This window comes from Lepeophtheirus salmonis, chromosome 7 (genome assembly GCF_016086655.4).
Source record: "Lepeophtheirus salmonis chromosome 7, UVic_Lsal_1.4, whole genome shotgun sequence".
Classification (NCBI taxonomy): domain Eukaryota; kingdom Metazoa; phylum Arthropoda; class Copepoda; order Siphonostomatoida; family Caligidae; genus Lepeophtheirus; species Lepeophtheirus salmonis.
In genome coordinates this window covers 31,584,596-31,607,957 of record NC_052137.2, presented here as the reverse complement: position 1 = coordinate 31,607,957, position 23,362 = coordinate 31,584,596, and the positions used below count along the sequence as shown (strand labels likewise).

Sequence of the window (23,362 nt, the reverse complement as noted above, 5' to 3'; positions counted from 1 at the left end):
ACGTAAAATCACTCAAGGCTTTAATCCTAAACGGTGACAAGGACCTTTTAACTCTGTCTTAGAGTGCTCACAAAAAACGAAGAGTAATACCGAAGATTTGTTGGGAAATTATCTGTTATATTATATATGTGTGTCTGTTCATTGACGTCTAAGAACTCAGGGCAATGCTGGTTACTTCGGCTAGTCCTTCTTATAATTACATTTTCATTGATATAAAATAGTCTTAGACTAGTTATAACCCGATATTCTTGAGTTTTTGGATGTAAATTTTCAATTTTTGTTTCTGAAGAAATGGGGAAATTTCTTTGAAATCTCCATTAATATATCCATTTAACTAAGTAACTTAATTAATTGTCATTTCAACCATCTGTTAGAGGAATGCTTGAAATGCTCGTATAGGAAAATTAATCTAGTGTTTAGTTAAATTGAATATATAATTTGACTACGCTCAAAGTGAATCGAAACATGTTGACGCTAATGCGTAGTGATTAAATTAAAACAGAAGTCTACATACCAATGTAATTGTACATACTTTTTAAGTATATTGTCAGAAATCATTAAATAAATTTGAATGTAATCATGCATGAAGACTAAAGAGATATTGCAAATAGACGGATCTATCTCCCATGATTAATAATATATAATATTAAAACAAAAGAGACTATGGGAAAAGATTGATGTGCATTATACATGGATATAAGTGATGTAAACTATCTTGAATAGCTATGAGAAAAAGAGTTAAATGCAAATTAATGTATCTACAACCAGTGGGGTCTACAGAGGTTGGGCTGGAGTGGTTGTAGCCTCCCTCCCCCGGAATCAAAGAATTTTGTCTTTAAAAAATCCAAAAAAATTAATTATTCAGAATAGCTATGGATTTTTTAAATTTTTTTTAGGAAAATTTAATTTTTGATGTGAATGGCTGTTGATTTCTGAAATACAATATTTGTAAATTCCGAAAACACCCCCCAAAAAAAAAAAAAAAATATATATATAATACATAAGTCAATAATTCCCGGTCCTAACTACCAGATGGCGCCACTAACAAAGTAATAAAATATTTTTGAAAGTGCAAACATTCAATAGGTTACTGTTAAAATTTCATGACGTTTAATGAGTTACTTATCGAGTTACAGTGATTTAAGTGACGCTTCTTTTCTGATTCTTAAAAACGATGGATTTAAAGCAATTTCGTGTTTTGATTTATCATTACTTTTTTATGGGAAAAAAACACCATTCAAGATCAAGCTTGACTTGAAAAATGCTATCCGGATTTTGCCCCATCGAAGACAACCATGAAACGATGGTTTACCGATTTCAAACGTGGTCGTATGTATATCGATGGTGCTAAACGCCATGGTCCGCCAAATGAGGCGGTTATTCCGGAAAACAAAGAGAAAACCCTGAAAATCATCAATGAGAATCGCAAAGGGAAGTTGCAAGAGATAGCTGACACTCTGAAGTTATCAAAATGTAGTGTTTACACCATCATACACGGAAATTTTTGTTTCCCAAATGGGTGCTTCTTTTGCTCACACCAGAGCAAAAGCAATAACGAGCAGATTCAAAGAGCTGTTTGGAGATGCTCACACCAAATAAGAAGGAGTTTTTGCGTCAGTACATCACAATGGATGAAGTATGGATTCATCACTTCACTCCAGAATCAAAACGGCAGTCTGCTGTGTGGTGTGCAGACGGAGCAAGTCGTCCAAAGCGTTGAAAGACTCAAACATCGGCTGGGAAGGTCATGGCCTCTGTATTTCGGGATTCGGATGAAATTTTATTCATTGACTACTTGGAACATGCAAAAAAAAAATCAACAGCGACTATTATATCAGTTTGTTGGATCGTTTAAAGGCCAAAACTACCTAGAAAATACCTCATTTGAAGAAAAAAAAGGTGTTCGTTCACCAAGAAAATGCACGTGTCACAATAAAAACAGCCGAAAAATTGGTCGAATTGGGTTTCAAATTACTACCGCGCCCACCGCATTCTCCAGATCTGGCGACCAGCGACTATTGGTTCTTCGCAGAACTTAAAAAGATCCTTTGTGGAAAGAGATTTGGCTCAGATGAGGAAGTAATTGTCTAAACTGAAGCATATTTTGAAGGTATCGATAAATTGTTCTACACCCGTGGTATCGAAAAGCTAGAGATGCGTTGAAATGATTGTATCGATGTGATATTATATTGATTAATAAAGATAAATTTTGGCAAATAAATGTTGTTTTCCTATCTAGGCCCGGGACTTATTGACCGATGTGTTATATATATATAATCCTACGGACACCCCTGGCAAATTTGAGATCCCACGTTGGATGATCCCTGAATCATAATAGTTATAATACACAGAAGTTCCTTATATTTCCTATAGATGGCTTTAGTTGTGTGTATCTCGTGTTTTATAAATGTGATCGGTTTACGCTCGATAGTATTAAAAAAATAAGCTTTCTTACAAAAAAAACTTATTATTCAGTTTTGTGATTGTTTGACTAAGGTATGTTTGAGCTCGCGTCAAAGATGGACACCAAAAAAGAGAAAAGTACAGGAAAATTCTTGCAAAATCTTCAAAAGAAGAATCAATGAAAATCAAATGCATTGGTTTTGATGGCAAGATCGACCTTAGCAAAATGGTTAAAAGTGATAAACATCAAGAGAGATATACATTGTACACACAAATAGTTTTAACCTGATATATAATCTGTTATTTGTAAATATTATAAGATATTTTATTTATGGAATACATTGATATATTAGAAGTTAGACGTGCCGATGCAACACACTATTTATTTATTTAAAATCTTCGAACGTTCCATGGCGTAGTTAAAAAGTAGGCGATCTACATTCTCGATTGCAATTAAAGCTGTATCGCATTAGTTTGTGGCTATAATCTGGATTTATATTCATATAGTTATTTTAACTAAAAAAATATGTATCCTAACCCACCTAAGACTACTACAGGTGCTGATTCTAGTATACATGAAAATTATGTGGACTATTTATGGAAATCAAGGTAGGCATACAATGTACATGTTCTTCGAGGCTTGAAGATGTGCTCTCAGTCTTTGACCGACACAAAACCAGGATCTGAACCTTCCCGTCTGAAGATCCTGTTGGATCGTTGAAATCAAACTTATCAAAGTATAAAGCGGCTGATTAGCAAGTCCTTCTCGTAAGTACCGAAGAAGATGAAGAATTAATACATTTTCCGTTAGAGTTCCCGAATATAAACGAGGAGTGTATAAAACTCCCTATTAATTTTAATAAGGAGATAAAAAATCTTGCATCTGAGTCTAACTCATAAAACATCGAAGAATCTACCAAAAATATAATAAATAATACAAAAATAATATCAAGGAGTTTGACGGATCGGGAAGACCTGTAAGGAAGACTCATAATTGTTTTGGGCTAATAACTAATAGTAGATTAATGTAATACACAATTCATACGAATGGACATGTGGCCTCCTAGCTAACCGGATTTGAACCTTTTGGACTACTACATGTGGGATGTATTGGAGAGAGAGTCCAATAAACTTACACACAAAACACTATTGACTCCTAGGTGACTTCCATTCTCGAGGAAGTGGCTACTTGGACAAGGAATCAAGTCTATGCTACGTTCCGGTCCACGTTAAAGGATGTGTTTGAATCTGGAAGTGGTTGGTTTGAGTGATTGACCTCACTATGGACCCTGGCATGGTAATGTAAAAGATTGGTGAATTGCTAAATTAATTTTGGAAAAAAAAAATTATAATATAGATTACTCCCAAATTTTCCGGCTATAAAATCCCCATCTTGTACAGCCCAATATATCACGTACATATTTGACTCCTTTATAGGCTTTGTATTCAAATATATCGAATGAGTTAAGATACCCAAGAATTTGAATTATAGCTTTGAACCATTATTTGATATTAACTCCGATATTAGTTTTTCAAATTAGCTCATTCTGCAATTGTCATGATTAATTTTGATTACGTTTAGTGCAATTGGCGGCACACCGAAAGGGTTCATAAGAATAATTGTTTAATAGAGTTGGATGAATATTCGTTTAAGAACACAAATACTCAGTTTTGAAAAACAAAATATTTTGCTTGCTTTTGTGTTGACCATCCACTTATGCTACTTGAAAGTTGTGGCGTTTCACTTACTCATTTTCTTTAAAATATATATTTTCAATGTACGTCATAATTTTCTTAAAAATTAATGGTTTTCTTTTATGTGTTTCTTTTGAGAAGTTTTCAAAAAAATACATACAAAACAATGATAAATTTCTTCGTATTCTTTAACGTAATTAAAAAATTATTTTAAACAGCATTTCTTTAAAAAATTCATGATTTTCAAACTTACTGTTTTGAGTACTTTTAATTATAATCCTAAACATATACATTGGGCACTGTAAGGTTATTGTTATTATATTAGAAAATTAAATTATCTTTCAAATAACATATATACCAAAAAGGCTCAAACATGTGTTTTGAGTAATGGATAGTTGAACGTTGATTTCTCTAACTTGAAAATTTTCTCGTTTACACGTCGAAAATATCCCTACTACAAATAAAGAATAGATTATGTAGCGTATTCTTAGCTAATGATAGGTTTGTCCGGATCGGTTTTAATCTTGTCAAGATATCGATCGCATAAAGTCTTAGGGTAGTCTTGTGTCTTCAGTGAAATGGGTTTAATCAAAACACTAATACAGTTCTGGGAAAATAGGCCGTTGTAAAATTGCCCACCGTAATATTGTCATTGGAAAATCACCATCTGCAAGAAACTGCCCCCCCCATTATACGTAGTGATTTATCTACCAATCTTCCCCCATCTAGGGATCTGTACAAACTTTACCCATCTGCAGAAAAACCGTCAAAATAGAGAGTGGCCGTCAAAACTATCATTGTAAAAAGTATTGGAAAATTGGGAGGGGTCCTTTAAAGGTTTTTAAATCTGCCTTGTAGCCTTAAGTACAGAGTGGGGAGTCAAAAATCAGCCAGTTTTTTTTTAATATTGTGTGCAAACGACTCATCTGGTTAAAAAATATGTTTTGTAAAAATTGATTTCGTTCGACAAGGCGATTTATTTATATTTTTTTTTAACATGCCCAAAATTCTACCGATCTCCATCATTGTTAGTAGATGTAAACTAACAATAATTTAATTATGAATCATTTGTCTCCTTTTTATTTGTTTTTTAGGAGAAAAGATTGTAAGATACAAATAAGATCGCTGTGTGATATTGATTAATATCTATTGCAAATTCAAAATGGAGAAAAGTAAAATGTAAATAGGGGAAAGAAAAAGTAGACGAAAAAAGAGATGGAAATAAACATGTACTTGTTACTAGTTACACATTCAGAAGATGAATGGAGAAAGTTTTCTTTAACGTAATAAATATTAAAAAAATTAACAATTAAGCAATGCATATTTAATATACCTACATTCTAAGTTTGTACATATAGCACTAACATAATACCGAGCATGTATGTACTTTTGTAGAAGGAGGATTTAGACCTGAGAGCCATACAAAACTTTATTAGATACCAACCAATACCTCAACAAGAAGGTAAAAACTACTTTCTTTGTACGTGGGATTATTGCCAAATTCTCGTAAGTCAAACATATATTTGTACAACATTAAGTTTGGAAATATTTATTTAATTACTAACAGTAGTATCTGGGATTACCTGGAGTTATTAGACGTCGTCGAACAGACAAACTTTGCCAAAAAAATATACAAGACTCAACAAATCCTCAGTGTTACTTAGAGTCCACTCACACAGTTAATTAATACTACGTAGATGTTCTTTTCTCAAGAATAAAACAGTAATAATAAAAGCTTGAGAAGAAAAAAAAGCAAACATGACATTATGACTGATGAGCCACGGAGGCTCTAGAGCGTTACCTGGCTGAGCCTTAGCTATACACGCTCAATCCTACATGCAAAACGCCTGCGATATTTTATTAATACGATGACATTGTTGTTTATTAGATAAAAAATATGTATATGATATACAACAGGGAACACTATATTATTTCATTAATACGACTACATAGTCATTTCTTAGACAAATATATATTATATACATCAGGCAGCATTATAGACAGTGCCTGCGATATTTCATTAATACGATTACATTGTTATTTCTTAGATCTAAATAGGAATATGATATACATCAGGGACTACTACATATAGTGCACCATGCATACACACTCAATGTTACATGCAAAATGTCTGCGATATTTCTTTAATACTAGAATAGGTTTGCGCCGCGTTGCCCGAAAATTAAGAAATTCAGATTAATTCTGATGTCTTCTGCTTTATATAAAAGAAAAAGTAAGTAATTATTCTCGCTGCATGTTGTTAGATATCTTTGCACACTTTTTTTACAGGTCAAAATAAGGTTTAGTGACAAAAAAAATATTCAAGTAGAACTGTCGTTTCATATTAGTGTCAAAAATCCTTTGTCTTATTCTCTCTACTTCTTTTTTCTCTAAAACTTATAACCTCCTTTAAAAAAGTGTGCAAAGATACGTATCAACATACAACGAGAATAATTCATAGAATTTAACGGTCTTTATTTTTTGTTCTATATGAAGTAGTCGGTTATAAGTAAAAAAATCGTTTTTAGAAAAATGCTATTTTAAGACCACCATGAGAAAAAAAATTGCTACCACAACCATCTCTTGAGCCTGAAAAACATAAATGAAAATTTCAGCAAAATCCATTCATTGGTTTGGTCGTGATTCCCAGACACACAAAAACATTCGCATTTAATATTTGATGATGATTACATTGTTATTTCTTAGATCTAAAAAATATACATGTTATACAAGATGGAGCAATATATACAGCGCACCCAATATACACACTCAAAGCCATACGGAAAACGCCTGCGATATTTCATTAAAATGACTACGTTGTCATCAAAAATATGATATACATCAGGAAGCACTATATATAGTGCCCCCTGTATACATGCTAATTACCACATGCAAACATTTCTGCGAGATGTAATTAATATGACTATGTTGTTATTAAAAATGACTGTTTTTCATTCCAACATACATATAGATAACCTTTTCTTTATTGACTCATTACAGTCCATAATTTCTCAATTCTTATTATCATAGTAGGAAAATAAGAATTAGAATTATCTGGATCTCTCTCGACAACAACGAAGCATTCATTTTAGAATTATCAGTTGAGTAGTATATAGGTAGAAGTATTTTTTGGAAAAAAAAATTAATTCTTTTCAATTATTTTGACCATTGTCAATGTGATTTCCCGCTCCCTCCTTGGCCCAAGCAACGCCGGATAACACTTTGTTAGTTGTGTTATATAATAGAATTCTTTATCGAAGTAAAAACCGTTCATTTTTTATTGAGTTAAGATCAAAACAAGATTATTTTTGCTAGACATGTATTTGTAATGTTATTAATAAATATATCATTCATCTTATTTGCCTCAATATATCATCGAGATTTGTAGGGAAAAATTCACGACCGAAATTACCTGCAGTAAGACTGAATTGGACCAAATATATAAGGAGAGGCCCAACACTACATACAACAGATGTTTAATATACATAGTTCAGACAATTATAAGCCTAAAAGTTGAATAATTGATCCTTAATTATGTATTATCTCAAGATTTCATTTTATTATAATATTTCAACTTTTACAACAATTTATGGAGAGTTCACAGGTGACTCTCAACATATGATTACATACATTACTCATAAATCAATTATGAATAAATATTCATTGCTACTTTTGAAACATTTTTTTTTAAATCTTTTTGTTTATATTATGAAAAATTCCCAGGAATTTGCAAGTGCAAAACCCCGGGAAATCTCTAGAAAACGGGACATAATCCCAAATATATAGATAAATATTAGTTACTGGTTTAAATATGAAAATCCTGGAATTGTCTAAGAATTTTATGATTTTGAGAAAACCAAACTAAAACCGGTCAAGATCGGTCCGAAAGATAAATGAATTCTGTATCGGTATTACAAAAAAATTCTTCTGTATCGGTCTCATTTCAAATTCATTCTATAAATAAATTGTTGATTACGTCATGTGATGTTAAATGTGTTGCATGAATTATATTTGTACAACTCATAAACAATGAGTAGGAGACTAAATCAGTTCAAAGATTGAGAACGCAAAAATTGCTGTATATATATAGAAACCAACAAAATCGGTTCATGATGTGATAAACATTAAACTTCGGTCCTCAGTCTGGATCGAAATATCGGGCTAGAAAAAAATCACATTAGAGCGATCTGGGGTAAAATTTGGTCTTGGACCAAGTCACAAAACTAATTGATATTTTTAAAAAATAAACATATTGTTTTAAACAATTTGAGTGCAGAATAAGGTTGTTTACATATTTGTACAAACGGAATAATGCACCAAATGTCTACGTTTTGTGAGGTGTTTTCTTACAATATTTCATAAGAAATAATAACTTTTTTTTAAACATTTTGTAATCATGAATATTCCCAAGAAATGTAATGCATTTTTTTTCTTCATTTGGCCTTTATTTGCAGCTTGGATATTGACTGGGAAAAATTAAACTATTAAGGATGTAAATCATTCAACGGTTTTCAATTATTAACTAGCTATTTATTTTTTGTTCTCCAAAGACATCCTTTTCCAAAAGACGAAAGTTAAAACCAAGTCGTGAAACGACGACCATACGATCAATTTTTCACCAAACATAAATGGCTGCAATAATATGGTTTGTCTGCTAAGGAGCGCTGTCTTAATCATAAATTAACAGGGATTTCACTAAAAATCCCAACATTTCCCTACGCATACATTACGTCTTAAGTAAATTTGTTTATTGATGACGTAGAAAACTAATTGCTCAAATATTTAAATTACACCCGTACGTATATAAACAGAAATATACTATTTTTATGGCCGAATATTTAAATTATATTGTTAAATACCATGGAATTCTAAGTGAATGGAAAACAGAAGACTTCTTTTCTGGAAAAAAGAAAAAAAAATACAGTCCTTAATGAGGGTGAGTGCTATGAAACTGATTCCGCGAATCGCTCCAGATCACTTCATTCTTTCCTCTAGGACAAATATTCCAAAGTTACAGAATTACTCTGTAACGATGTAATCTGTGGTACCTCAAAATGGATGTCTCTTGAGGAAAAAAAGTTTTTTTTGCTCAACTAAATTTGTGAAAAAATTTACCACATAGTAGTTTTTTGCTTAAATAGAATAACGGATGACGGACAGAAATGAACGAATGAATGTTTGAACAGATTTTTTTTCAAAAGTGAACGACTGATCGGACAAAGTGTGGAGAGGTCCAACCTGTTTATTTGTAGATGCAAAATATACCTCTCAATCTCTTAATTGGATATCTGTTTAAAATATATGACTTTGATATTGAGTGAAAAATGAGTACATTTCAACGAATAACAAAAAAATAGATCATATTCTTCTCTCTTTTTCGCTAAGGTAACATACGTAGCGAGATTAAATGATTAAGTGACTCCATCAGTGGTACCTCAAAATGAATGAATCGCAAGGAAAAAAAAATTTCAGACTAAATTGATACAAAAAATGGTGTCTCTTTTTAAAAAATTAAACAGATGAACGAAAAGAAGTGAATATTTGAACGGAATTTCTACAAAAATGAACAGAAAAAGTGTCAATGGGCCCAACCTTCTTTTTTTGTAGATCCAAAAAGTACCTCTCAATTTCAGTAAACCAGCTACGATTAGCTGTTACGAGGGAGGAGGGGGAGAAGGAAATAAGTAACGACATTGGTAAGAATTACTCTGATGTCGATCGTCCAATTATAACTCCACAACAAATCTTCAAGGTCTATGACAAATTTTTATGTGTTCCATCAGATTTTGCTTATAATTTAATTTAATAGTAAAGAAGGTTCAACACTCTGAAGTTAAATAATAATGACAACAGCTGAGGAAAAGAAAATTCATTCTCTAGATTACAGTTTCAAAAAAACAACAACTGGTGAGCTAAAAATTACATCAGATTTTTATGAATAGCTATACAAAAAACCTTCTCTAAGATTATCTCTTCGGAATGTCAATAGTTATAGGCGTTAATTGTAAGCACTTGGAGTATGTTAAAAAACATTAACATGCTAACTATGACAATTTGAAGAATATTTGAGAGGGGAGCAGCTTAGATGTTAGAATAGTTAGAGCAGCATTGGAAAACCAAAACATATATTCAGGTATTACTTATTTGAGTTCATTGTTGGCCAAAAAATTACAATTAAAAATTAATAAAATAGCTAGACTATAGAACGCCGCGCAGATAAATTCAAAAAAAGAAAAGAAAAAGGGAGGGGGGCGGGGAGTACATAGAAAGATCATACCCAAAAAAGCAAATTTACAACTCTTTCAATGATTGCTTATAATACCTCCTCATTTTTTTTATTAATGGACAGGATGGCGCAATTTAGTATATTTACCAATTTCTACGAACACATTGTTTACGCTTAAAAATGAACTCTCTTAATCATTAAAAAAAGCCGCCCCTAGTGGATATGATGGCTTCCAGACGGCAATGGAAAGCATGCCACAAGCTACGGATGTAGTCTTCTATCCTCTTTAGACTGTGCCTTCCCCTTTTTGCTTTCCTGGGGAGGTCTTCTTCATCATTACTCATTTTGTCTACCTTTGAAAACCAAACACCTTTATCTCTTCCCAATGTTCATAATCATGGCCATCTCAACTTCAGCATCTAAGTGATCTGAGATGCACTGCCTTTTGGCTTTTTGCTCACTCATGATGACGAGTTCATAAAATGTTGATTATAGTTTGTTTATGCACAAAGAATGAATGAACCAGAATGTCAAAAAATAATCACTTAAACTTCCTATTAATATAGAAAATTAACTATCTGTTGCCTTTGTTGTGTTTGCATTGTCATCTTTACTCCAATTAGAGCATGGGATATATCGTTTGAAAAGTGAGAGGCTAAGAAACTCAGTGGTATCAATCAGTGATAGGAATTTTCATAACTTAGCGTTTGATTAAAACTTTAAAAAGCAACAATAAATATGTGCAACTCTCTATATTAGCATTAAAACTTTTTTTTTTCTCTATGTTTGTTGACGAATAATAACGCCAAGAAATTCTAGATACTCCCGCTAGTAGCTTCTAAGGTCAAATGCTGTTAATCATGAAGGAAACCTTTCTGATTTGCCTGTACAAGGTCGAGAATATACATAAAAAATGGAAGAAACAAATGAAAAATTATTTAAGTATAGGTAGAATTTGCGGGGGGGTAGCGTAGTAAATTTAAAATTCATATACCTATTAGATAAATAGGAAATGCCTATATTAATAGGAGTGAAATTTCAAACTTCACCTTTGCATGATTATGAGCAGTGATGAAAATCCTATGGATTAAAAAAACGAAAATCAACATGGAAACCCTTACATTCTGAAGAATGTTTTGGTGGAGATCAGCTACAATTAGCTGTGAGAAGGGAGGAGGGAGAGAAGGAAATAAATAAGGACTTAGGCAAGAATTACTCCGATATTAATCCCCAATTCTACTCTGAGTTCAACAAAGACTAACAATTATAACTTTGCAACAAATCCTCAGTGTCATGCTCCGTCTTTTACGAGTACACAAGAAGTTTTAATCAAGTTCAGCATATAATTTAATCTATTTATGAGAGGATGTACATTACTCAGTAATTAAGTAATAATGAAAACTACTGAGGAAAAGAAAATTCATTCTTCAGATTACCAATTATAAAAAAATGGGCCAGCTAAAAAAATACTTTCAAATCATATTATTTTCAATTATGCTTATGAAGGGCAAGAATAGGCAAATGAGCAACTGACAAAAAAATATGCCGTGGTTTTCGGCATATCATTGTGAAATATATATAACATTTTTTTAGTGCTATTAAACTGTCCATCATCTGGTTCATATCCTTTAGAATATTGAATATGTATATTTTATGCATTGAAACATGGGTATGTTTCGACTTGATTTGCTTGTTAATGTATTTATAATTATGTACATTATAAAATTTGCACCTTATGTTGAGTTACAGAGGATTGAACGACACATTACGGCGTTCTACGCATATTTGGTTCATTACAAACTTTCCATTGCTCCAAACTATACTTTCTTTTAGAATTAATATTTAATTTTAACCCTGTACTTAATATGTAGATAATATACACTATTTTTTTAAAAGAAAGAAAAAAGAAATTTAGTTGGTTTGCTAATTAATTGTATTCTTATGGATAGAGATAGGAATTCCAATTTATTTTTATCCATATATGTATTGTGAAGTCCTGATTTCCGATATGACCCCCTAATAGGAAAATGAATTTAATGGTTCACTCTAAAATGAGTGTGGTAAAAAGGCTGCAGACAAAATTGTTGGGATAATATTCCTGCGTAGTAAAATCGTGGTGTACATTATGATTGTGTGACAAAAATTGTTGTGGGTAATATCATCGTGAAACAACATCTTTCTAAATAATATGAATGTGAGTAATTTTATTGCAAGGCAAGAAAATATTATTGTTTCGTTGCAATTAAATTCGGACGATAAAACCATTGGATGATGTAGAAACATAGCATGAAAGAACCCCTTTTATAGCCCATAATACACTCTGGCAAAATGGTTGTGCAGTAAAATTCCACCGTCATGGCTTCTCTAATCATGAAGGACCCCCTGTAATATCCTATAACTAAAGATGGGATGTGTGTAAAGGAAAAACTCATTATTGCGATTAGAATAGGAAAAACGGTTGTTGAGTGTGCTCTTTCTTCTCTTGTGTTCATTATTTAATAGGTCGTCGTGTTGTTAACTTCTCCCTCTGGAGTAAGCGTTCTCACATATTTTGGTATAAATTGTTTTGAAAAGAAATCATAAAATAGATATACATTAATTTGGGTATTATTATAATATTTTTCATGCACTAATATTATTGGAAATGTAGATGATTCTCTTCATTATAGCAGTAATTCATTTCCTCACTCATAAATCATGTAACAGACAGCGGATATTGGTCTTAATTCAATAATACGATAAGTGTCACTCCTGCCGTCTCCTCTCGCTCTTAAAAATTCAATATCTACCTGGATATAATACACAACGGCCCACGCATTGTACAGGTGAACTGCTGGGCTCCAAGGGAGGTTAAATTCCTCCTCCGCCGCTTCCTTGAACATCAATATCCCTTTGTAATATCCTAAAAAACCTCTCCCCTCCAAACTACAGGTTGTCTAGGTGAGCCACTGGGCTCTAAAACCCAATCTGTTATATATATTCATGTTTAACGTCATTCTTCGAACCATCTCCACCTATAACCAATTTTTATAACCCAAAATTAAGACAATAGCGCATAGATTATCAAATCAACTGATAATATTTGCAGTAGTTCTGCTATAGTACCCATGAGCTGTAATTTCGGATATTCTTCGCAACGGATAATACCTTATTTTATATAAGAGAATTACTTAGTCAAAGTTTAACAAGAGCTCATTCGATTTCAACCCAAGAAAGCTTTATGGTTCCTGGATTCAGATATTCATACGGATAGACTTTGCTCTATTAATATAAAAGGTAACCATAGATGTAAATAATATTAAAATAGAAGAGTATCCTGTTTTTTTTGTTGTTGCTACTAAATTGAGAATGGATTACATTTGTATTTTTCGACATTCATTTCTATCAAGGAATTACTCTTATTAACCTTTAGGCTTTGTTGTAAATTGAACTGAAAGTAGCCAAAATTAACCGTGGCAATAAAAGGAATGATTAATTGAACCATTTTATTTAAAAAGGGCCCCATGTAGGAGCCAACATAAGTAAATAAAGCAAATAATACTAAAAATAAAGCTAAAGTTATTGTGTATCTTAACTCTTCCCAAAACATTGAATAATAAGCTTAGAATTTACTCAAATATGTCTATGAATTATTTAGGCTTTATGCATTTGCCGGGTGTTCCATTGAAATATGAATACTAACTAATCCATGAAGGTTGCGTGATTGAAATTAATTCATATTTCTATATATTAAAGCTTAAACTATTAAAAACAAAACAAAGTTGAGCTCTCTAGCTTACGTAATAGTTGAAAAAATGACACTTGAGGTCCCATGCAAGAGATCTCGGAGTTTCACACCAGATTCTCTAGAGAGGTATTAAAAAAGTGGATAGAAAGAGCCTTGTGTGGGTGGAGAGACCACTTATGACACCAATAATGAAAGAAACCCTTCTCTTCCGATGCAAGACTCTTTTTAATGAGTCTTTTGAACTCTTTTTTGAAACTCTTGGCCCCCCCCCCTACAGACATTATGTCAATCCCCTCGACTATCCAAACACTGAGGCCCTTGCTTTTCTCCGCTGCATTATTTGGTCGAATGACCTTATACTAATTATCAACCAATTTTTTTTTCTAGTATAAAGCAAAAATTCATCCCAGCGAACGACCCTACTAAAATACTTTTCATTAAAAAGTTTGGGTTTACCAGTGTAATGGTGATCAGTTCTCAATGTAGTTTACTCCAAAATATCCCATACCTCTCATCCTTAAAATCTTTAAATCGGTAAGCCACTTCCTCCGCCCCCATCAACTGGACGTAATAAATTTATGAAACCAAATCCCAATTGCGGATGCCTCTGATTTGATTATAAGCATATTAGTCAAATTTGTGGGACAAGATAAGATATACAAGGATTTTAACTATTTTTGTGACTTATATTGGGCCCAATATGGCCCTTTTCAACCATAAAATCCTTCACTTTCTCATTCTTTTATTGTGGCAATCAAAAGTGCACTTGACGGCACCTTCAAAGTTTTAATAAGAATAATTTGTGTATAGAAATTGACAAATATTCATATAGAACGCAAATGTTATCCATACTCAATTTTGAGAAGCCTTTTGTGTTGACGGACCACTTATGTATAATTTGTACATACACATAAGAACAGGTTAGAAACAAACAATCAAACATGGTATATTGCATATTATTATAGAAGGTCACAGAGACACACTTGATTCTCCTTTGTTTCAAGTTGTTTTTACCTTCTGCTTTACTTATTACTTTTGCAAACCATTTTCCTGGGTTTCTATTCCTTCCTTCTCTTTCATCTGTAGCTGTATAAAATGCTACTCGAACGCATAATCATGTATAGAGTATGTATAGGTGATACTGTCTGGTGGATGAAAGTTCTTTCATTTTTGAACAAATATTCTTTTGACTTAGAAAAATTCTTGCATGTAATAATAAAGATTCAAGTAATGGCAAGATATGCCATGATGTCGATGGTATAAATATATACGGTACGTGTATATTGTATTCTCCAAAGAAAACAGCCTGGATGCGCATGCCTTGCATAGCAGCAAGCTCTGCTACCTGTGCCTTCCTCCTCCTCGCCGGGTAATTCAATCATGCTATTAATCCTTGCGCGTGTATTATTGTAGAAATAGTACTTCTTATTTCATCATTGAGTCAGTCGACAAAAGTTATATTTGTGGAGCGACGTGCAGCTGATTTATTTTGTGGATTGTTTGTTTAAGTGTCATAAAGAGATTTCTGTTCTAAGATCCCCTCTAATATATAGAAAAAATATTATGTCAAGTCTCGATTACATCATATTATTTTGATCCTATCTAAGGGCTTTTCACTTATTTTATCAATTGGAGAATACAATATACCGTATATGTAATAGCTGATAATAAGTATTATTAATTAAGGTAAGAGGATTCAATACTATTGATGAATATATTTTTATCTTATTACTCATTAATTATCTTTTTCAAATATGATGTTTCCCTTAATAATAGAGGACTTCTCATGAAATTTGATTTTTTTAATATACAATACATGATACAAGTCTTTCATTGAGATATTTTGCGTAATTTATGATATTCCATCATTGTTAAAGAACCTTAGCAATGGATTTTATTAAGTAAATGTGTATTAGGAGTATGCTCGAGTATTGGCAATCTTTCAGAATATCATTTCGTAAAGGAATCCCCGATTAATCGTGATGGGTTGTTTATATACATATAATACGAAATGTCAATCAAATATGAAGAGCAGAGGGGATTATTTTTCTTTAGTTTCTATTCTATAATTTTACTACATTTTGATAGTAATAATCAATGGGTGGGTCCATCCATGACTTTTAAAGAGTTGCTTTTTTGATTAATCTTCTCCATAGTTTCTATTAATATGTTACGTTAGTATTATCCCAGTATCTCATAATCGGAATTATGTTCTATGTATGACTTCCTTAATAAAGGTATATATATAGAAATTTCAAGAAGATTTCCGTTCAATATCTATCACAATAATTGCAAGTTTCCTATCCTTAATTATTTTGGGTAACTTTTGCTACTACAGGAAGTCTACAAAAAAAGAAACCGTTTTTTCTCATTCCTAAATCAATTTTCATATTTATTTTTGGTCTGACTCGCAAGAAAATATCAATTATAGGGAACATTCTTTAAAGCACTTTTGAAAGATTGTTAAGTCTACCAAATTTATCATTTGTTAACAATAACTATTTTACTAGAATAAACAATCTTTCAAAAGTTTGACAAGAATTTTCCTCTTTATTGACTTTGTCTTTCCATTTTTTCCCAATAGTAGGAAATTGCGGAGCACACCAAAAGACGTCTAACCGTTTTATCTATCAAAAACAAACTAACAATGTAAAATAGCTGATATTCTCACGATATATTATGGGCATGTGTACCAATAGAATAAATAAAAAAGTTGGAGAATCGAATAAGAAATGAATTCAAAATTAGAAAATAATTTGATCAGAGGAGTTTAGGTTAAAAGTATTTTTCGATACCACTGAGTGCTTATTCAATAAACTAACTGATCAAGAACACTTATTGTTCATTGATTTTTGGTCATTATACTTTGTGAGGTGCTGTTGAATATTCTAATTAAATATTTGCGTAAAAATTCCAATTAATATGAAGCTATCATGTAAAATACACTTGACTTCCCTTTAACCACAATTTTTTGATATGATTGCAAAAATAATAATAAAATATTTCAACTTGTAACCACAAGTACATTCCAGGTATTTAAGTTGGCTCAGATTTGTGCATTCACCATGGAAAAAACTAAAGGTTACAACTTTTTGGAAGTTTTATTAGTTGAAAACTATTAGTGACTGAAGTTTCATCGACATACACATAATATCGACTTGCTACATTACATAAAACAATGGTGCATCTCAAAGATAAAGTCGATATCATCAATTCCTTAACCAGGAAGTTAATATTGACCGATGGATATAATTTTGAAGTTATCCAATAGCACTGTTTAAAAAATATTAACGGCATTTTAAGTCTATTGGAGGCAATGAACTCGAGACTCATCCAACTAGACCTCATCCAGGTCTTTTTATAAGGGATTCCTCAGCTTCTACACGCTTCTTGATGCGGTAGATAGTTTTGAGATTGCCTTCAACCTACTCAAGGTTAATAGAAATACAAGGTTAAAACATCATGTAATCTGGCTTGCTAGAATTTTCAATTTGATGTATCGTGCCGACTGCAAGGGAAGAAAGATCGATTTTGACAAAACACACAACCACGCATACACTATGACGTCAATATTAAAAGGCGTGGTGGAAGTCAAACATCAGTCGTACATGCGTCATGGTATAACCTTGTATTTCTATTAACCTTGAACCTGCTTAGGAATTTTCTTTTGGGGATTCCTACCTGAGGAAGCTCTACAACTTTAACTTGGTTGTATCTTTATGTTCTTTTTGATGGTAGTATCTCTCCGTGAGTAAAAAAAAATAAGATTTATTGTGCCCTACGCATACGAGTATATGTCGTGGATTTTTTTTTTAAATCAACACATGCAATTCTGCTTAATTGCTTCACAAAAAATTTGCCAATAGTGACACCCGATGTTAAACATTTATATTATAATGAATTATTACACCACTTAGTAGTCACAGGTCTGGAGAACATTTAAAAATATATTTATATTTCGATTGGAGTTGCAAGGCCCTTTTCTGGCCTCCTCAGTATTTATGACCAGCGATATCAAGGATGATTCATCATTTAATTTAACACAATACATATTGAAGAATATAAGTATATATTCAATCATTTTAATAGTTAGAGTATTTAACGATTATAATTGTGATCAACGGAAGAATTATCATTTATGACTTTATAGTAGGGATTTAAAAACGGGGGGTCAATTATGGCAGTGTGTTATAAATATTATTCAACAAAGAACCTATTTTGGTTCAGAACCTTGAAATTCCAAGAAGTCTATTTATGAACCCTTGGGTTCTGCGAAACGCACTTTGGAAGCCATTGCAATATAGATTATTGGAAGTTTAAGATGATATACAATAATACAAGTTGTACGATATTTTGTTTATCTTTCTTTCAAGGCAGCGGTTCCCAACCTTTCTGGTGCCGTTCCCCCTTAGAAATATTAACCAAGTTGCAGTGAACCCAAGGATAAAATTAGTTGGATTGATCCTCTGTGACTTGGAGCTAACTAGTACTAGGCTGTATATTAAATTTCAATTTTTATTCATTTTGTTAACATATTCGGCTCCAAGCATAACTCGAACAATGCCTTTGGGTACTAACAACAGTATTTACTCGGCAATAGTGTGAGCTTTCTTGGCTTTGGTGATTTTGAGAGCTATAAAATAGGAAGCTTCAATGGCTGCCATATTCTTCTGTTGTTACTGCTTCAAAATCAAATGTCAGTATTGTTGATGTCGGCCATTTTTGGGTCCAAAACAACCAAGTCTTATAAAAATGAAACCCCTTTTTTGATTAATAGTTTGAAAATAATTAACTATTGGATGTCAAAGTGGGACCAACAAATCAAAAAACTTAAACCTGACTGGGTATCAAAAAGATAAAAGATTTAGGGGTTATTTGGGGAAGAGAGAGTTAGTGTGTATATAACACTGAAATAGGGGGGGGGGGTATGCTTTATATGCTTTGTTTTATGTGATTAGAAGTTTTTTATCTATTGCCTAGTATATATCTGACCCTTAAATGTGTTAAAAATATGTTATTACATCGTTATGCAATCTTATTTCCATTTCGTTAAGAATAAATTAACTTTTACAATGGAAAGAATAAGATATTTTTCGGAAATTATCCTACTTTTCTCGTCTCTAATCGATTAAAAATATATAATAATTGTACAAATTTAGACACTTCAAAGGAATTTTTAGTACATATTACTTTGATTATATTCAAATATCACTATTTATCAATAGCATCAAGGATATTTGATATTCCTAAAGCCATCTGATGAAGTTTTATCAAGATTTATAGGAAATTATCTATTTTAGGTAGTAGAAATATCTACTTTGAGCCCCCAAGATGGTTTCTCTTTCCATTATGATGCAATTTATGACGTCAGTGAAAACGTTCTATACATATTAAGTATATATTATCTAATTTGAGAGAAAAATCGTGAAAAATAACGGTTAATTCATGGATTTTGTACACAATACACTCATATCATTGTTAGATAAAGGAATTAATTAGTTGCGTAGGTACGATGTGGGACTTTTTGATGGGATGGAATTTAGTGTAGTACATAGCTAGTGAAGAAAATCGTATCTGCAATAATGGTCATGTTAAAAAAAAAAGAAACCGAAAATCAACATAGTAACACTGACAATTAGAATAATGTTTGGAGGAGATCAGCTGTCCATTGTAAGCTTTGACAAGGGAGAAGGGAAAGAAGAAAAAAACAAGGACTTATGCAAGTATTACTCCAATGTCGATCCCGAATTCCACTAGAGTCTAACAAGGACGTTCAATTATAACTCCACAGCAGATCCTCAAAGTCACTCTCCGTCTTTTATGGGCACATACGAATGTTCAATCAAGTTTTGAATATAATTGAATCAATTTAGGAAAGGATGTTTAATACTCAGGAATGAAATAATAATGACAACTGTTAAGGAAAAGAAAATTCATTCTTCAGATGCCCAATTTAAAAACAAAAACAACAAAAAGATCCATTTGTACCAACTGTACCAGAAGTTTCCGAACAGAACGTGAATATGGCAACACTCATATGTAAATAAAAGCTAGTCACATCTATGTGGAATCTGTTGATAGTTACTCACCAAAGTGTCGGTCATTTTAGAGGCGTAATTATGTAAGAGTCGTTTAAGTGAGCTGATAGAGTGTTTGTGAAAAAAATTCTGATTTTTTTATTTTTCAACATAGTCTCTTTGTAACTCTATACACTTCTCTCAGCGATGCTCCCATCTCTCGTTTGTAATTTTGTTGGGATAAGTGTGTAAAGTTATAAGGAGACTATGTTCAAAAATAAATATAAAAAATTAATAAAAAAATTCACAAAAACAATCATTCCAACTCACTCAAACGACTGTTACATAAGCACTGTGTATCCAAAATGGCCGAAACTTTGATGAGTAACCGTCTGACTAAAGAGACTTTAAAGGAAAGAGGCGTCATGTATATCAATCCAGAATATTTTTTCTTATCTATAATTTTGATTCGTTTAAAATTCTGTATATGCGCTATTTTCATCTCTTAATAAGATTCATCTAATGTAATTTCATACGAGTCAACATTTGGGACAGGGTTATGAATTTTTCTTTAGAATAAACAAAAAACATAAACTATTAATTAAAACCATATTTTATAGTACTTGAATAATAAGTATGCTTTAAAAAATTATGAAAGTTATTTGAAAAAAAAAATACATAAAACCTAATCATCTAAAAAGGGTATTTTGATTCTATATTTTTTTTATCGAGGTTAGGTGAATCCTGAACATAATTCATATACATAGTTTTTGCTTACTTTTTATTTCAACCATCTTGTCTCATCTTTCCTTTTTAGTGTCTTTAGATGTGGCTAGTTTTTATTTACTTACGAGTGCTGCTAGCTATCTTCACGTTCCAGTCGTAATCTTAGCAAACCACCCACGTATATCTATCTCGGTTTGAGGAACATAATTTCCCCATGAGAGGCCTAGGTTATTGTCATTTCCAATACAAAAACTATTATATACAGAGAGAGAAACGTCTTGTGACGTTGGGAGGTGAAAAACCTATTTATTGCATTGTTGAAGGATTTCCTGTCAAGGTTAATTAATTTAATTTTTTATTTATTTCTTTGGGTTTATTCGTATATAAAAATAGGTTGAATTTCCACTTATTCTTTTGTGTTATTGAACTTACATTTGAAGTTTTTTAACACAAATAAATAAGTCTCTGTAAATTGTATGTATGATGAAATCCATTTACCATCTCAAGGTCAGGATTAAAAAAAAGGGGTTTGTGAGATTTAAAATAATTTCTTTTCTGTCTGCCTCACGAATAAAGAATTGTTGAAGTGTGAGGTTTTATGTGGGTAGGTATGAGACTTATATGTGGACGGAAAAACCCACCAAAACATAGTACCTACGTACCTTTTAGTGTTGAGAATCGGTTCAAGACCGAAATTCTTTTCGGTTTGGACACTTTACCGAATGCAATTTTTCCAAAACAGACACTTTGCAGAAATAAATATTATATATATTTGATGATGATTCATGTTGCAATTAACGATAACACTTATCCACATGTTCTCGGATCTGGGTCGGTTCGGATCTTTAAACTTAAATATTCGGGTTCGGACCTAAATAAAATAGAATCTGGAATAAGCTTACATATTTACAGATTACTGATGCAGGAAATATAAATAACCTAATTTTAATACTATTAGAACATAATTATGAGTTATTATTAGAATGACATAGGGCAAGTCATTAACTTTATTCTACATCGCAACCTCTCTCCGAAAAGAAACAGAAAATGTACCAAATTAGTTGATAGTTTGCCAATTCTTCCAACTATGGAATTATTGTTCAATAATAATTGATAATTGTTCACAGCTGAGTAAGAAATAATTCGTATCCAACCAATCAATGTTAACAAGACTAACGAGGGAAAAAGAAAAAGACACTCTGACAGCTGATAGCCAAATAAAGTGTACATTTTTGGGGTATCCTGTACAAGTGTGCCGGTACGTCATACTTTCTCTTTCTATCTCAAAATTGGAGACAGTGACAGAGGATAGTTGAAATTCAATTCTCGCAACCTTTTTTAAAGGACTGAGATATTTGTTTCCTGTATGTCTCAAAATTAGCCGTTAAAGTTATTCTGGATTTACCTTGTCCACCCTATATATATATACACAAGATCCACGGAAAGTCCTGTTAAATTAACTTTATATAATATAATTATATGTAAGGTTACTAGATATTATGTTTAAACCCTAGTTGGCTCGAAACTAGATCAAAATAACAGTTTTGAATAATATATCAGTTTTTTAACCGCAATGGAAGACAAGAGAGAGGCTATAATCAAGGAGTACCTGAAGAGCAAATATCAACCAGCCATATTGAGGAACCTGAAGAGTCTGGAGGTCAATCCCATGCTCATCAAGAGAACCGTTGAGATATACGAGGAGACTCAATCTATCAAGCACAGACCCAGATTAGATAGACCAAGCTCAAAAAGGACACCCGGAATCGTCAAGGCAAATATTACAAGAAATCCTAGGAGGAACCTCACCGAAATGTGAGCTGGGTGACCATGGAATCAACAGAGTGCATAAGTCATAGTCTGTAATGTTTGGGCGGCCGTGACTGAGACAGGGAAATCCCCCTTGGTGTTTGTGCCTGCCGGGGTGAAGGTCAACACCAAGGAGTACATCAGCACCATCCAGATCTTATTCCCTTGCCCAACAGCAATTTCAGAATGAGCCATAGACCTTCCAACAGGATGGTGCCCCCTCCAGTTCCGACCTAAACGTCATAAATTACTCCATGTGGTCCATTCTTGAGAGCAGAGCCTGTGTGACCCTCAGCGAGAATTTGGATGACTTGAAATCCAAACTGGTGGCTGTCTGGGACTCCATCCCCGAAGACATAGTGTGTTCAGCATGCAAGTTCTTCCAAGAGAGACTTTGGGCTGTGGTCAAGGCTAAGGGTGACCATTACCAATGAAAGTTATGTCACATGTTTTTGAAACTAGTCTCGATATATGTCTATAATTATATGCAAACTATGTAATTAGTTATAACATTAGAACTTTAATAAATATTTAACAAAACTTTCATCGGACACTGTATAAATACGACAAGGAATTAAAAAAGTTGTATTCCTGTCCTTTGGGCCACGGAGCATAAGTATAGTATGACGCTTATTTATCAAAAAAAAAAAAATAATACCCATAACACATCAAATCTGACGTCAGAATCGACAGCGGACAACAAAATATGTGCGGGATTTGTTTAACGCTGTGCTCCCTAAAACAAAAATATATACTGCA

The 23,362-nt window shown here is 32.5% G+C and overlaps 1 protein-coding gene across 2 annotated transcripts in view; it reads left to right on the top strand.

Annotated features, from left to right (window-relative positions):
- Positions 1 to 23,362, top strand: part of LOC121121402 (uncharacterized) — a 56,411-nt gene that overhangs the window by 10,433 nt on the left and 22,616 nt on the right. Inside the window, exon 1 of one of the 2 annotated variants that reach the window (XM_040716313.2) lies at positions 15,461 to 15,737. The exons of the other annotated variant lie outside the window; for it this stretch is intronic. The gene's annotated coding sequence lies outside the window, so the exon portion shown is untranslated. Of the gene's footprint in view, positions 1 to 15,460; positions 15,738 to 23,362 lie in introns of those variants that run through there. 2 annotated transcript variants of the gene reach the window in all.